The sequence below is a fragment of the Capra hircus genome, chromosome 1 (genome assembly GCF_001704415.2).
Source record: "Capra hircus breed San Clemente chromosome 1, ASM170441v1, whole genome shotgun sequence".
NCBI lineage: Eukaryota > Metazoa > Chordata > Mammalia > Artiodactyla > Bovidae > Capra > Capra hircus.
Window position 1 is genome coordinate 124,597,687 of NC_030808.1, and position 17,661 is coordinate 124,615,347.

Here is a 17,661-nt window from a genome sequence, read left to right on the forward strand (position 1 = left end):
CCTGAATATTCATTGAAAGAACTGATGCTGAAGCTGAAATTCCAATACTGTGGCCCCCTGATGCGAAGAACTGACTCATTTGAAAAGACCCTGATGCTGGGAAAGATTGAAAGCAGGAGGAGAAGGGGTCAACAGAGGATGAGATGGTTGGATGGCATCCCCGACTCAATGGACATGAGTTTGACTAAACTCCAGGAATTGGTGGTGGACGGTGAGGCCTGGCATGTTGCAGTCCATGAGGTTGCAAAGAGTCGGACACAGCTGAGCGAGTGAACTGAACTGAACTGAGCTGTTTCTACTCATAACATTTCTGACATAAAATGCATGGTTTTTCCAGCATCAACAAATCCTCTAACTGTTCAACCATCAGCTGGGTGTTCTGTAATTTAATTTATTTCTAACACTAACTACCTAGAGTAAGCACAGAACCCATTGGCTAAGGGCTTATTCTCAGGTAGTACTGACCCTACCTCAAACATCGATTGCAGGTCCCAGACCACCCTACTTCTGATCAACCAGTTGTAAAGCGGCTGTTCCCATGATTCCCTCCTTGGGTTGATAATCTACTAGTATAGCTCAGGAAACTTAAGAAACACTTTACTTACGAATACTGGTTTATTATGGGCTCCTCAGTGGTGCTAGTGGTAAAGAACGTGCCTGCCAATGCAGGAGACATTAGAGACTCAGGTTCGATGCCTGGGTTGGGAAGATCCCCTGGAGGAGAGAATGACTATGCTCTCCAGTGTTCTTGCCTGGAGAATCCCATGGACAGGGGAGCCTGGCAGGCTACATGCGGTTCATAGGATCTCTGAGTTGGACATGACTGAAATGACTGAGTATGCATGCACACACTGGTTTATTATAAAGGGAACAATTCAGGAATTAACTCAAGGGCTTCTGTTCCTTTCCTGTAGGTTAGGCAGTGGTGCCAAAAGTTCTAACCCTCTAGTCATGCCTTGGTCTTTTTTTGCAACCAGCCCCCATCCTGAAGCTACCTGGGGCCCCTCAGTCAGCAGTCATCTCACTAGCATACAAGAGACACTCTATAGCTCCAGAGAGTCTAAGGGTTTTAGGAGTTGTATGTGGAACCACATACAAAGACAAAACATATATTTGTTGTATCACAGTAACACAATATCACTTTATAGAGGATGTGGCAGATTATATTTTCCAAAGGTAGCTATATCAATGTATCACACCTCACAAGCCCTTCTTATAATATGATGCTGACACTCCCCTTGAATCTGGGTGAGCCTGGAACCACGTGGAAGTGACTATTTGACCTCAAGGTAAGGTCATAAAAGATGAAATAGCTGCCCCAGACTCTTCCTTGCTAGGGAAGTTTGCTCCTGGAATCCAGCTACACTGTTATGAGGAAGTCAAGTAGCCCTTTAGAAAAGTTCTGTGAGGTTGTTTCCACCCCAGCCCCAACTGAGGTCCAGATGGCAGCCAGTATCAACTGCCAGACTCGGGGTTAAGAGAGTCAGTCCCCAACCTTCAAGCCATCTCAACTGGTGCTGAGTAGAGCAGAGCCAAACTGTCCCCTCCCAGCTCTACCCAAACTGTAGACTTATAAGCAAAATAGATGATACATTGTTTTAGACTACTAAATTTTGGATGGTTTACTGCAATGAATGAATAACTAGAACAGAAGATAAGTTGCTGGAAGGCTTTGAGTAGACCTCTGGGCACTTTCATGAAATAAAGGAATGGTGAAGCTTGATGTTGGGCACAGCTAGAACCAGACTGGCCACTTCCACAATTTCCCCTCTATCAGTTTATTCCCATCTGCTGGTCACTGCTGCTTCTCTTTTCCTGCATATTATTTTCTTAGGTCATTTCATTTCACAGCACACTTTCCCAATCTCCAATTCCCAACTTGGCCCTTTAAGAAGAACTAAACCTCTTTTCCTTGCTACAGGTTTTAGTATGCTATAAACAACTTTGGACCAATCAAATGTACCTATAGGGAAAGTCTTATAACATTTGGCCTAGGGGTTTGCTGGAGAGTTGGGGTTATTTTTTGAGAAGAGAAAACTGCAAAATGAGTAGCCCTCACTTTTGAATTTGGGCAATTATTTAGGGAAATAATAAATTGCTTTCTGTGTGAGTTTAAATCCCAGAGTCTCAAGCGAAATGAAGCTTGAATTTTATGATAAAAATCAGTGGCACATAAAAATAGCTGAACAGGAATTCTTCTAATGGTACCATCTTGGACACTTCTATAAAATCATCAAGACCAACTAATTAGGGAGCCTTCAGGATGTTAATGGGAAATGTAAAGGGAGATTGAGAAGGGCAGATTTATCCAGTGCGGCTTTATGTGTTAACTAATTCTACGCAGCAGCAATACATTATAGCTGTTAGAGACCTGGGCCCTGGAGCCGGATGGCTCCACTTAGTGTGGCTCCAACACTGGTTGTCTTCATGACATTTAGCAAGCAATCTGTGTGCCTCAATGTTCTCATCTGAACATTGGCTCTAATAGCATTCCTGCCAGACAGCATTATTATCAGTTTTAATAAATTATATGCTAAGTAATGCTCAAAATTCTCCAAGCCAGGCTTCAGCAATACATGAACCGCAAAATTCCAGATGTTCAAGCTGGTTTTAGAAAAGGCAGAGGAACCAGAGATCAAATTGCCAACATCCGCTGGATCATCGAAAAAGCAAGAGAGTTCCAGAAAAACATCTATTTCTGCTTTATTGACTATGCCAAAGCCTTTGACTGTGTGGATCACAATAAACAGTGGAAAATTCTGAGAGAGATGGGAATACCAGATCACCTGACCTGCCTCTTGAGAAATCTGTATGCAGGTCAGGAAGCAACAGTTAGAACTGGACATGGAACAACAGACTGGTTCCAAATAGGAAAAGGAGTATGTCAAGGCTGTATATTGTCACCCTACTTATTTAACTTCTATGCAGAGTACATCATGAGAAATGCTGGACTGGAAGAAACACAAGCTGGAATCAAGATTGCCGGGAGAAATATCAATAACCTCAGATATGCAGATGACACCACCTTTATGGCAGAAAGTGAAGAGGAGCTAAAAAGCCTCGATGGAAGTGAAAGGGGAGAGTGAAAAAGTTGGCTTAAAGCTCAACATTCAGAAAACAAAGATCATGGCATCTGGTCCCATCACTTCATGGGAAATAGATGTGGAAATAGTGGAAACAGTGGCAGACTTTATTTTGGGGGGGCTCCAAAATCACTGCAGATGGTGATTGCAGCCATGAAATTAAAAGACGCTTACTGCTTGGAAGAAAAGTTATGACCAACCTAGATAGTATATTCAAAAGCAGAGATATTACTTTGCCGACTAAGGTCCATCTAGTCAAGTCTATGGTTTTTCCATTGGTCATGTATGGATGTGAGAGTTGGACTGTAGAGAAAGCTGAGTGCTGAAGAATTGATGCTTTTGAACTGTGGTGTTGGAGAAGACTCTTGAAGGTCCCTTGGACTGCAAGGAGATCCAACCAGTCCATCCTAAAGATCAGTCCTGGGTGTTCTTTGGAGGGAATGATGCTAAAGTTTAAACTCCAGTACTTTGGCCATCTCATGTGAAGAGTTGACTCATTGGAAAAGACTCTGATGCTGGGAGAGATTGGGGGCAGGAGGAGAAGGGGACGACAGAGGATGAGATGGCTGGATGGCATCACCGACTAGATGGACAAGAGTTTGGGTGAACTCTGGGAGTTGGTGATGGACAGGGAGGCCTGGCATGCTGCAATTCATGGGGTCGCAAAGAGTCAGACATGACTGAATGACTGAACTGAACTGAACTGAACTGAACTGAATCTGTGTGCCTCAATTTTCTCATCTGAACATTGACTCTAATAACATTCATGCCATACAGTATTATTATGGGTTTTAATAAATTATATGCTAAGCCTTAATATTACTCTTTGGCACAAAAATGAGTCCTCAATAAATAATGACTCTTGCTTTTACATTCCAGACATCAGATATGATACCTGTAGAATTTATCCTTAATTGTCTTTGTCATTAGAACTTATAATCCAGTTAAATTTATAAAGTGTGAGCAAGTCCTAGCCAAAACTTAGTTGCTAAAGGGAAATTGCTTGCTATTGCCCTTTGTTTCCTGTCTCCATCCATATTTTAGAGTGGAGAGGTGTTATAGACATGGTAGTTTGCCTCTCAGCATCAGTTCCAGCCTCTCCCATGTATGTTTGGAGTCTTGCAAATACTGATGTACTAAAACCTACTTTCCTAAACTTCCACATAGCTGGTGTTCTGGGTGCTGATTAGACTCTTTAGTCAGATGCATTTATGCAAAGCCTTTAAAGTGGATATTAGATGGGTGCCATCTTCCTGTTGCTTTGAATCCTTCTACTGGCAAATGTGATTGTGAGAGTTTTGAGTTTTTCTGGAGAAGTCCAGTGTCCCTCACTATTTCTGTGTGTACTGAGAGGCAGCTGTGTGGGGAAGCCAGTGGCTGCAGTTCCCTGAGTCCAGGTCATAGTAGGTGGCAGTGGGTTTTGAGATCAACCAACACAAGCCTACTCAGCTGGTACAGAATCTGCCAGCAATGCAGGAGACCCGAGTTGGATCCCTGGGTCAGGAAGATCCCCTGGAGGAGGGCATGGCAACCCACTCAAGTATTCTTGCCTAGAGAATCCCCATGGACTGAGGAACCTGGCGGGCTGCAGTCCATGGGGTTGCAAAGAGTCGGACATGACTAAGCGACTAAGCACAGCACACCGCAACCCAAACACAATCTCCTAAAGCCCCACATTTCTGAACATATCAGAAGTAACAGCTCTTTTGGCTAGCCTGATATATGATGTTGTTTGGGAGTGATTTCTCCATCCCCTACAACACTTACATAAACACCCAATTTCTAACACTGTACCCTTTCAGCTCCTTTTCTTACAACCAAACTGACTGATTCAGACAGGGAGCCACAGAGGTTGTCTCTCCTTGGCTATCCTCTGTCAAGTGGCTAATTTTTCCAACTTATTCCATGTGACCTTGCCAAGCTTCTCTATAAAATGGAGATGAACAGGAAAAGGAGGGTGTGGGCTGAGGAGCTGGATTGCTGATAAAGGATGATTCCTCAAAAAATAAACAAGTTTATCACGTACAACAATGGGGAAAGCCACTTCTCTGCTGCAGCACTGTTATGGCGGTACAATGGGGTCATGTAGTGAAAGCACCTGGAGTGTCCCCAGTGTGATCACCCCCCAAAAGAATTTCAGTTGATTCTACAAGTTATTGTTAGATCTTTCCACTCGAGCAGAGTGATTCAGATCTGTTTTAATCTCGGCTGTGCCACCTTGAAAAACTTAACTTTTGAATGCCTGTCCTTTTTCTTCAACACTAGTACACTAGTACAACACTAGTACACATTTGGGTTCCCCAAATGTTCCCAGCTGCTTTCTTCCTTGCCCCTGTCTCCACAGAGCATAGAAATTTATACACTACTGCCCTCTCTTCTCTTGCCCTTGCAGGAGTCATATGATCCAATTCTAGTGAAACTCTCCCTGGAGTAGTTAATAGAAAAGCTTTTGTTTTCCTTAAAAAAAAAAAAAAAAAAAGAATGGTTGTCAGAGTTTCTTCCTCCCTTCTCTCCTAACTTAAAAACATAGAGTATCTGGAATCATAGCACCCATTTTGTGAACATGAGGTGACAAGCCAATTTACCAAAGACGATAGAGGGGGAAAAAAACAGGAGTTAAGACCGTTGATGACACCATAGAGTCTCTACATTTGCCATGAATTTCTTACCCCCTGGGCTTTTCCTTAAGTGAGAATAATAAATTTCTATTTGTTTAACAAGTATTTGTAGGGTATTCTATTCCTTGTAGTCTCATTTCTATATATTTGTTATTTATACCTCTTAGGGATTTTGTGGGATCTAGCAAGATAACTGGTATGAGAGTGCTTTGAAAATCTATAAAAAGAGAACTAATTTTAAAGTCCTATTTTAAAGGGAATCAAATGTTTTCCGAGTAGCTCAAGGTAGAGGAAGTTTCAGTGAAATGATAAATGATTGAAATAAATATGCCACATATTTCTTTCAACAACTCAGATGAAGGCTTGCTTCTTTCTTAAATTATTAATAACCCCATTTAGTACTTTCAAAGTGCTTTGCTATCATTTGATATTTAATCCTCAGAATTTCCCTAGCAGATTGCAAAATCTCATTTTACAAGGGTAAAAGTGAAAGCAAGGTTTTTCAAAGACTTTCTCAGAGACACATATGCCTGTGGCAGACTCAGAATTAAAAATCAAAGAATCTAACAGTCCGGTGTGTAATTGGCTTCCTCATATAAGTTTGATACGCAGGAAATGACACAGCCTACGGAAGCCCTAAGGCCAAAGCATTTAAAATTTCAAAGTATATGTATATTCAAGCTAAAGTCCAGCTAACCACATACTTTATACTCTTTATCCTTGTGAATAAATGTCTTTATGAGCAACATTAGAAGAGGGCAAGGAAATAGCATCCTCCACCAGTACTGAACTTAAAGTCTATTTACACATTGCTCTATACATGTAATAGTTATGTGTGCCCCTCCCCCCTCCAATTCATATGTTGAACCTAATCCCCAGTGTGATATGGAGCATTTGGGAGATGAGTAGGTCATGATGGTGAAGCCTTCATGGATGGGATTAATACCCCAGAAAAGAGACCCCAGAGGGCTCTTTAATCCCTTCTATTATGTGAATACAGAAAGATGGCAGTTTTTGAAACAAAAAGTAGTCTCCTTAAATATTGAATCTGCTGGTGCCTTGACCTTAGGCTTTCTACCCTCCAGAGCTCTGAGAAATAAATTTCTGTTGTTCATAAATCACCCAGTCTACAATTTGTTATAGCTGCCCAAACTAAGGCACACACTGAAAGCATCATCCTACAATGGCATAAGAGATTAGATCATATTGCCTTATTATTTTCTTAATGTACACTGTCATAAGCAGTAAGGAGGTGATTCCTTTGACACTATTTTGCCCCTATTTAAATGGGCAAAATAAGGAGAAATGTCTAACTGCCTCAATAGGAAGTGGATTCATACTTTTAAAAGCAAGTAAAGAAAAATCATCAGTGATCAAAACTTCTTTCAGGATTTTGCTGCTGAGAATGTCCCTCCACCTTCAAGCCAAGAAAATGTTCTGGTAATTTTAATCACGTTTTGTTCGATGAAAGGCAACTTGGTCTTTAATTAATGGTGGTATTTTCAAGAACAAATTTATGCATTTCAAATCCTTTTATCCTAATTCTAACTTAGTGAAGCTTACAAGACATGAGATCAAAGAAAGGAAAAGGAAAAAAGAGTCCAAAAAGAAATGCCAAAAGGTCTTAATAAGTCTATATTATTACGATCTTTATTTTCACATCCAGAAATGGATGATATAGGAGTTTCCTGTCCCAATTCTACTACTTCCTAGCTGTGGGACTTCAGGCAAATGACTCCCTCCGTGTTTAATTTCCTCAAGTAGTAAATAAACATAATGATAGTGCCTACTTCCCTGGGTGGTTAAGAGGATTGCATGAAATGGTGTTGTAACCGTAATGTTAGCTATTACTGTTGTCTGTAAAACCCAGGAAATAATAGGCACATCGAAGTCAGGGACACCTACAACGCACACGACAAAGCTGCAGGACCTGTGTCCAACACATTTTGTAAAACACTGAAGGGTAGATTGTTGAGAGATGGCAAACAGCACACTTAGATCCAGCTCTGCTACTTCCAAGGGCAACAACGGCCACTGGATTGAAGAGGACACAGTTGAATTCGAGGAATCAAAAAGGTGGTGCTCAGCAGGAAACAGGGATGTTCCTGAGCAGAAACCCACTGTAAATGGAGAAAATTACCGAAAATTATAAAGGGATTATTATTCGTCACAACAAGGAGCGGATGGCTTCTCAGAAATGTGCTTCCAGAAAGCCTGAGTAGTAGAACGATGATTAGCCCTCTGGATTCTTGGTGAAGCTTATGAATTTATGGGGGAATAGCACACACCCTGGGAGAGTGAGAATTCCGTAAGATGTTTAAATCCTTGTGCCTGGTGTTTTAAAGGCTGCTGTATATGCACATTTTATATTAACTACTTCTTTTTTTTTTTTTTTAACAAATTAGGTTTTAAAATTTTTTTGTTTTTATTATTATTATTATTATTTTTGGCCACACTGTGAGGCATGTGGGATTGTAGTTACCTGGCTGTAGATCTTGCTGTGGAAGTGCAGAGTCCTACCCACAGGACCACCAGGGAAGTCCCTGTAAACAACGTCTTCTGCAGCAGTCTCATAATAATTAGAATAGAGGAGTGAAGTATCTTGCCTGTTTCATATAGCAGATATGTTTAGGATGGAGTGTAATTGCATTGGGAGAGAGAGAGGAAAATACAGCCAGAGAAGGCAAGTGCTTGAAACTGGTAGAATGAAACTGGGTAAACTCCAGGAAAACAAACGCACCTACCATAAATGTCAGGCAAATCTTGGCTTCTCAGTTTTGTTACTTCCAGGAGCACCCAGCACAGGACAACACTCTTCACCAAGTGTCTGCAAGGTCCCCAGAGCACCTCTAGTGTTTCCTGTCTGCCTCCGTTGTAGCTCAGTCTCTCCTGAGTAAGTGGACTGAAAGGGGAAATAAGATGAAAGAAGGATGAGGAAGAAGAGACAACAATGAAAAAGGGGGAAGCAATGAAGAATACAGAGAAGTGAGAGAACATTAAGAAGAAGGGAAAGAGAAAGGAAAAGAAAGGAGAAACTGAGAAAAATATGGGGAAGAAAGAGAAGAAAGCATGACACTGTGATCATGGTGATTCACAAAGATGTCACCAGGAAGCTTGGACCGGAGTGTTGAGCTAGCGCTGGATACAGGGAAGGAGGGAGGAGACGCTGTGTCAGGAGGCGCTTCCTGAGAGCAGAAGAGGTAGGATAAAAGGAGGTCAGAGGAAGAAAGAACACACTACTTGTTATCCCAGATGTCTACATCAATAATAATCTTTAAATCTATTGTGTCAAAGCTCTTAGTGACATTGTGGGCAGAACCACATCTGATACTGTTTCAAAATAATGGTGCCTTTTGGTGAGGCGCAGTGTATAAAGGGGAAGAGAAACTGGATCAATGATGAAGAGATAGGAAGCCAGTACTGTGAGACACCACAGGGAGATGTTGAACCCTTGAGAATGAAAGTGATGCAATGCCTGTGAAAATGAGCAGGATGTTTACTATCTCTCTGCACAGTTTAAGAAAAGCGAATAATTATAGCACTGGCTACACACAACTCTTTCTTATAGAAGAACGTATTGGCATCTGTTTTATCTAAAATTGAGTTGCCACCTTGAGTATTTGGCATATGTTGTTTTATTTACATGTGATGTTGCATGCTAGTTATTTATTGTTTTTTTAAATCAGGCTTTGGCTCCTTTGTATATGTGCTCCTTTTATTTTATGATATAAGTCATTTATTGCTCTATCCATACATTTATCAAGTTATCTCTTGGACCAGTCATTCTCAAATTTTAATGAGCATCAGAACCATCTGGAGGGCTAGTTAAACACAGATTTCTGGGCTCTACCCTGTCAGCATTTCTTGTGTATTATGTGGTCTGGAGTGGAAGAGTTTTCATTTCTAACACATTTCCAGGCCATGCTGATGCTGCTGGTAGAGACCTTGCTTTGAGAACCACAATATTTGACAAATAATAGTGTTCCTACTAGAGGAGGAAATGGCAACCCACTCCAGTATTCTTGCCTGGAGAATCCCAGGGATGGAGGAGCCTGGTAGGCTGCCGTCTATGGGGTCACACAGAGTCGGACACGACTGAAGCAGCTTAGCAGCAGCAGCAGTGTTCCTACTGGATGCAAATTCTGTTACTGCAGAGATATTAAAACACAAGATTGTATTTCCAAGGATGGAATTCTTAGAGTATAGAAAACGTTAGAAGCATTACTACACCAAATTGTTGGTTTGCTATTATATCAATAGTAAGAATCAAAGAGTTTTATGAATTTTTTCAGAAAACTTCTGAATTTGTGAGTTTCTCTGATTACATGACTTATTTGAGGTTCTGGCCTTACCACTGTAGTTTCCTCAATTTTAAAACCTCAAACTTAAGAGTTGTGAAGGAAATATACCTGCAACTAACACAACATTGTAAATCAACTATACTTCAATTAAAAAAAAATTTGCAAATAAAAATTTCCCCTCTTCTTCACATGACTGCATCTTGGCCCAGATAGAGAACACATTCACCAGTAACTCTGTCCTCCCAGAATAGTCCCGGTGAGGAAGCTTGCTCTCCCGCATCTACCTGAGCTGGACGGAGTGTGATACTCACTGGGCCATGTTGCTGTGTGAGGACTGTGCCTACAAAAAGAGGAGGGGGCCGCCTTTGTGTCTGTGATTCCCTGAACTCTCAGGTGCCAACAGGCTTACCTGCACGTCTGTAGCCAAGCACTAAGCCCACCTGGGCAATACTCTTCTGTAGGCATCAGTCTGCACAAATGCAGACTCATCTTGCAGTTGACTGGGTAAGTGGATGTAGGGTCCTTCTGCAACCTGGCCACAGCCCCAGGGTGAATGTGCAGATCTTAGATCTAAGATAACTTCAGGTCTAAGCTGCACACTCCAACATACTTTACCAGAAGCCCTGCTAAACCTTTAGAACAATTGACTGTTCTGTAAATGCTTTATCAGTCAACTCTCTGAAGGGGAGCAGAATAGAATTTTAGATCCAAAAAGCCTATATTTTAATATAGGCTGGGAAACAAGTATACACATAAGATGAGCATGTGGGCAATAAAAGGCAACCTAAGGAGAGCAAATATCTCAATGTAGGACTCACTGGAAAGGTTTGGCCGGGCAGCTCACAGCGGTTTATACTACAGCCACAGCTGCAACATCAGGCACGGGATGCTCAAAAGCAGTGTTCTGATTAAGTGCCTCCTCAAAATATGTGGTCTTCACTTGTAAGGCTTTTTTAGACATTTGCGGAAAACATGATTGCTACTTTCATGGTGTCTTTTTTCTCCATAGAGTGCCTGGGGGCACAGGACACTAATGTGTTCATTCTGACCTCCAGTTTGTTAGGATCAGGCCTGAGTAACAGCTCTAAATCAGTTCCAAATCTGACTTCTTTACCTTATTTTAAATTACATCAAAAGTCAAATAGTTTTTTGGACTCGTGAGGCTCCATTATAGGATTCTGGAAATACACAATCTCTACCTTTGGGTTGCAAATTAGCTCTGAAATGGGTATGTTAGAAATTCTCCTCATGGGTGTAGATTTATCCCAGCTATAGCGTCAGCCATGGAAGGGTAGTACAACAGGGAAAGTGCGATGTGGAATTTCTCCAAAGGAGCTATGTCACATTTTTAATCTGGAGTAGAGTTCAGAAGAAAACCATCCTCACTATGAGCCAATGGCTAGGAGGATTAATTTCAAGATTTTCTTCCAGGACACTCTGTCATTTAGAATTTGGCTTGCAAAGTAACATACTGAAGAGAGAAAACTGGAAAGAAGTTTGATCTTGTAATCAAAACATCAATGAGAAAAAGTAAAAACAGAAATGAAGGCATACGCATTGAGACAGGCAATAGAATAGAGAATGAACTTTGATCTTTGATGAAAGATTGAATTCTTGAAAATAGATATTACTAGGGAAAAGGGAAATATTTTAGCTATTCTTCAGTCAGGGAGTTTGGGGAGCTCACAAAGTCAAATAAAGGAAATAAGATTGAGAGAGCTAACTGGATTAATTCTCCCAGTAAGAGTCCTGGTAGAGAATACTGTTGACTTAAATTATTATTGGAGTATAGTCGATTTAAAATGTTGTGTTAGTTTTCTTCTGTATAGCAAAGTGAATTGGTTATACATATACATGTGTGTGTGTGTATTTTAATCACTCAGTCACATCTAACTCTTCATGACCTCATGGATTATAACCTACCAAGCTCCTTTGTCCATGGAATTCTCCAGGCAAGAATACTGCAGTGGGGTGACATTTTCTTCTTCAGGAGATTTTCCCCATCCAGGGATCAAACCTGGGTCTCCTGCATTCTTTGCCTTCTGAGACTGCAGGGAATTCCCATGCATATGCATATATCCACTTTTTTTTAAAGATTCTTTTCCTATATAGGTCATTACAGAGTATTGAGTAGAGTTCCGCATGCCATATAGCAGGTTTTTATTAGTTATCTATTTTATACATAGTAGTGTGTACATGCCAATCCCAATCTCCCAATTAACATACTCTTCACCCCCAGGTAACCATAAATTTGTTTTCTACATCTGTGATTCTACTTCTATTTTGTAAACAAGTTCATTTGTACCCATCTTTTTTAGATTCCACATATAAGCGATGTCATAAATCTGTCCATCTGACTTACTTCACTCAGTATGACAATCTCTAGGTCCATTCATGTTGCTACAGATGGCATTATTTTGCTCTTTTTTATGACTAATATTCCTTTGTATATGTACCATATCTTCTTTATCCATTCACCTGTCAATGGACATTTTTGAGAGAGAAACTTTCCCTTCCTTTTCCTCTCCTCTCTTCTCTTCTCTCCTATCCTCCCTATCCTTTCCCTTCTCTTCCTTTCTTTTTCCTTCCCTTTCTTTTCTCCTCCTCTTTCTTGTTTTTAAAAGTATTTTAACTACAGCAATTTTCTAGCATACGCAAAAGAGTGAATGTATTCCATTCTCTTCAATATGTTCATCTTTCAGCTCTACCAGTTACCAACATATGGCCCTTCTCATTTCATCCATACCTCTCCATTCCTCCCTCAGCCCCTCATTACCTGCTGGATTATTTTAAAGTTAATTTCAGACACCATATGATTTCATCTGTATTGTCTTAAAGAAATACGGATTTAAAAAAAATTTTTGGCTGTACTGAACAGCATGCGGGACCTTAGTTCCTCAACTAGGGATCTAACCCACATCCTTATTATTGGAAGGCAGAGTCTTAACCACTGGACCACTGGGGAAGTCCTGAAATAAGGCAAAATTCAGCTGCAAGATCTTTTCACATTTAAAAATATTAATAATGACTCTAGGAGTTATTAAGCTATTTTACCAAAGTTCCAGCATACAATGTTAAACATACAAAAGTCAGTTGTTATCCTACTCACAAACAATAAGCAAGCGGAATCTGAAATTAAGAATGCAGTATCATTGGGAATTCCCTGGTAGGGTCCAGTGGTTAAGACTCTCTGTTTCCACTGCAGGGGTGCATGTTCTATCCTTAGTTGGGGAACTAAGATCCTGCATGCTGCGTGACATGGTGGGGGAAAAAAAAATTATATCATTAACATTGACAAACTCACCTCAAAGAACTACTTAGCAGTAAATCTAAAAGATATGTACAAGATCTATGAAGAAAACCTTAAAAATCTGGTGAATGAAATCAAAGAACTAAATACATGGAGATATATTCCATGTTCATGAGTGAGAAGACTCAATATTGCCAAGATAGTTCTTCCCAACTTGATCTGTAGATTTAATCAAAATTCCAGCAAGTTATTTAAGGAATAAGTTTACATACTCATTCTAAAGTTAATCAAAGAACTAAATACATGGAGATATATTCCATGTTCATGAGTGAGAAGATTCAATATTGTCAAGATAGTTCTTCCCAACTTGATCTGTAGATTTAATCAAAATTCCAGCAAGTCATCTAAGGAATAAGTTTACATACTCATTCTAAAGTTAATGTGGAGAGGACAAAAGACCCAGAATAGCCAAAATGGTATTGAAAGAGAGGAACAAAGTTGGAGAACTGAAACTACTCAACTTCAACACTACCTGTAAAGCTACATTAATCAAGATGGCTTGGTATTGTACAACATGGGGAATAACAGCCAATATTTGCTTCCCTGGTGGCTCAGAGGTTAAAGCATCTGCCTGCAATCTGGGAGACCTGGGTTCGATCCCTGGGTCAGGAAGATCCCCTGGAGAAGGAAATGGCAACCCACTCCAGTATTCTTGCCTGGAGAATCCAATGGACGGAGGAGCCTGGTGGACTACAGTCCACGGGGTCACAAAGAGTCAGACACGACTAAGCGACTTCACTTCACTTCGATTCATAAATGGAGTATAACCTTTAAAATTGTGAATCACTATATTGTAAAACTTCCAGTGTGGTGAAATAATTCTTGAAGCCATTGTTTGGGAGATGTTCAGGGAAATCATAGTGTTAGGATTCTCAGCAAAGATTTAGGGAAGATGAGGTACAGTGAAGGGGAGCCCTGGAGATTAAAAAGGGGTCAATTCTGAACGAGTCAGGTGCTGGGGTAATGGAAGGCACTTGGGGTAGAATTATCAAGCTTGGGACAGTGAGGATGACTGGATATGTTTGAACAGTGAACACGTTTGGCTGAGCCAGAACTCATTGATTTCATGCAAGGGATCCCAGAACAACTGTCTGGTTTGGGGTGGGGGGGGTGCGGAATGAGGTCAGGAACTCTGACCTAGCAATGAGTGTTACCTAGGAGGAAAGAAAATTCAAAGCTTTGCTGAGCCTGCAGAATTCATGGAAGAAAAGAAAATGGAACAACAAGGGATATCAAACTGCTGTAGGAAAAGAGGTAGCTAGAGGAATAGCTCTACTACTAATGATGTGGGAAAAGAGATGCTCAGGGTCCGAAAAGTCCAAAAGCCAAGGAAAGGAAAGGTTTTGGGGGAAAGCATGTGAAAAAGAACACAGTGATCCTCACCTATAACTATCCACAGCTAGGGGTTTACTGAGGCTCATTCTTTATTAATATTATTTTTATTTTGAGGATTATTCTTTAAATGAGTTCATCAGGGTGGTAAGAGGGAACTGCATCTGTAATAAATGGCTCCTTAGATTAAGATTAGAGGAATTCTAGCATCAAATATTTTCCAGTACAGGCTAAAACCCTCTTGAGTTTCTACTGTGGATGGAGAAATAGAGAAGGGAAATTCATTAAGATTATATAGAATGGAGGTCATGAGTGTACTTAGAAGGAGATGAAGGCTACATCATTAGGCAGAGTTCAAGCTCTGAGAGGAACTGGATACTCCAAAAGCAGCAATCAAGAAGGAAATAAAAATATAGTTAAAATTTTTGAATACATAAAAATAGAATAATATATCATTCCCATCATGCAGCCCCAACAGTCATAAAATTGTTGTCATTCTTATTTTGACGATCCCTTCACATGATTTTATGGTGGAGTATGTTAAAGGTCCAGATGTTTATCATTTAATTAATAAATAATTAGAAGAGTTTGTCACTATATAGGACAGATACAGAGCAGACCAATGAAGCCTTAGGTTAATGCAGAGGAGTGGACTAGGGGTGTCACCCTTGCACATTTCAAAGTTACAGAAGAAGATAGTATTTTATTTTTTAATGTTTTAATACAACTATAGTTGATTTATAATATTGTGTTAGTTTCAGGTATACAGCAAAATGCTTCAGAAATATATATATATATATATAATATATATATACACACATACATATGTATATATATATTTTTTTCAAATACATTTCCATTATAGGTTATTCCCAGATATTAGTTCCCTATTGTATATAAGAAATCATTATTGATTATCCATTAATATTTATATAAAGTAGTGTATATCTGTTATTGCCAAATTCTCAATTTATCCCTCGCTACTCTTTCCCCTTTAGTAACCGTAAGTTTGTTTTCTACATCTGTGAGTCTGTTTCTGTTTTGTAAAGAAGTTCATTTGTATTGTTTTTTTAGATTCCACATACAAGTGATATCTGACTTACTTCACTTAGTATGATAATCTCTAGGTCCATCCACGTTGGTGCAAATGACAACATGTCATTCTTTTATGGGCCACACATATTCCGTTACATATATTGTTGTTGTTGTTCAGTTGCTCAGTTGTGTCTGACTGTTAGCAACCCTGTGGACTGGAGCATGCCAAGCTTTCCCGTACATGGACAGGTATAGCTCTAGATATAGATATCATAGGTGGCCCAGTGGTAAAGAATTCACCTGTCAATGAACGAGATCCAGGTTTGTTCCCTGGGTTGGGAAGATTCCCTGGAGTAGAAAATGGCAACTCACTCCAGAATACCTGCCTGGAAAATTCCATGGACAGAGGAACCTGACAGGTTACAGTCCATGGGGTCACAAGTATTGTACACAACTGAGCACACATGTGCACATGCACGTGTATGTTTATATATATCACATTTTCTTTATTTATTCTTCTCTTGATGGCTGTCAGGTTGCTTCCATGTCTTGAGTGCTGTAAACAGTTCTGTTATGAACATTGGAGTGCATATATCTTTTCGAATTAGAGTTTTTATCTTTTCTGGATGTGTATCTAGGAGTGATATTGCTGGGTCATATGGAAGCTCTAGCTTTAGTTTTTCAAATGACCCTCGATACTGTTTTCCACAGTAGCTGTACCATTTACATTCCCACCAACAGTGTAGGAGGGTTCCCTTTTCTGTTCATCCTCTCCAACATTTATTATTTGTAGACTTTTTTGAAGATGACCGTTCTGACTAATATGAGGTGATACCTCATTGTAGTTTTGATTTACTATTTCTTTCATATTTGGTAATTTTGAGCATCTCTTCATGTGTCTGTTGGCCATCTATATGTCTTCTTTAAAGAAATGACTATTTAGGCCTTCTGTTCATTTTCTGATTGGGCTGCCTGTTGTTTTTGTTTTTGTTTTTTTTTTCATATAGAGCTGTGTGAACTGTTTGTGCGTTTTGGAAATTAAGCCAAATTACATTGTTTGCAAGTATTTTCTCCCAGGTTGTCCTCTTCTTTTGTTTGTTTATGGTTGCCTTTGCTGTGCAAAACATTGTCAGTTTGATTAGGTCCCATTTGTTTATGTTTACTTTCATTTCTTTTGCCTTGGGAGACTGAGCTAAGAAAATATTGCTATGATTTATGTCAGAAAACATTTTGTCTATGTTTTCTTCTAGGAGTATTATGGTGTCATGTCTTATATAAGTTTTTAAGCCATTTTGAGCTTATTTTTGCGTATGTCTGAGGGAGGGTTCTAATTACATTGACTTACATGAGGCTGTCCATCTTTCCCAACACCACTTGCTGAAGAGACTGTGTTTCTTCCATTGTATATTCTTGCCTCCTTTGTTGAAGATTAATTGACCATGGGTGTGTAGGTTTATTTCTGGGTTCTCTATTTTATTCCACTGATCTATATGTCTGTTTTTATACCAGTGTCCATGCTGTTTTGATTACTTTAGCTTTGAAGTATTGTCTGAAGTCAGGGAGGATTATGTCTCCAGCTTTGTTTTTTCTCAGGATTGCTTTGGCAATTCTGGGTCTTTTGCAGATTCATATGAGTTTTAGGGTTATTTGTTCTAGTTCTAGAAAAAATGTCACTGGGTAGACTGATAGAGATTGCATTAAATCTGTAGAATGCTTTGGATAAAATTGCCATTTTAACAATACTAATATTAATCCTTCCAATCCAAGAGCATAGGGTATCTTTTCATTTCTCTGAGTCATCTTCGGTTTCTTTTATCATGTTTATAGTTCTCATCATATAGGTCTTTCACCTCCTTGGTTAAGTTTATTCCCAGATTTCTTTTTAAACAGTGTTGTCTTTTACTTTCTCTTTCTGATATTTCATTGTTAGTGTAAAGAAATGCAACAGATTTCTATAGATTAATCTTGTATCCTGGTGCCCT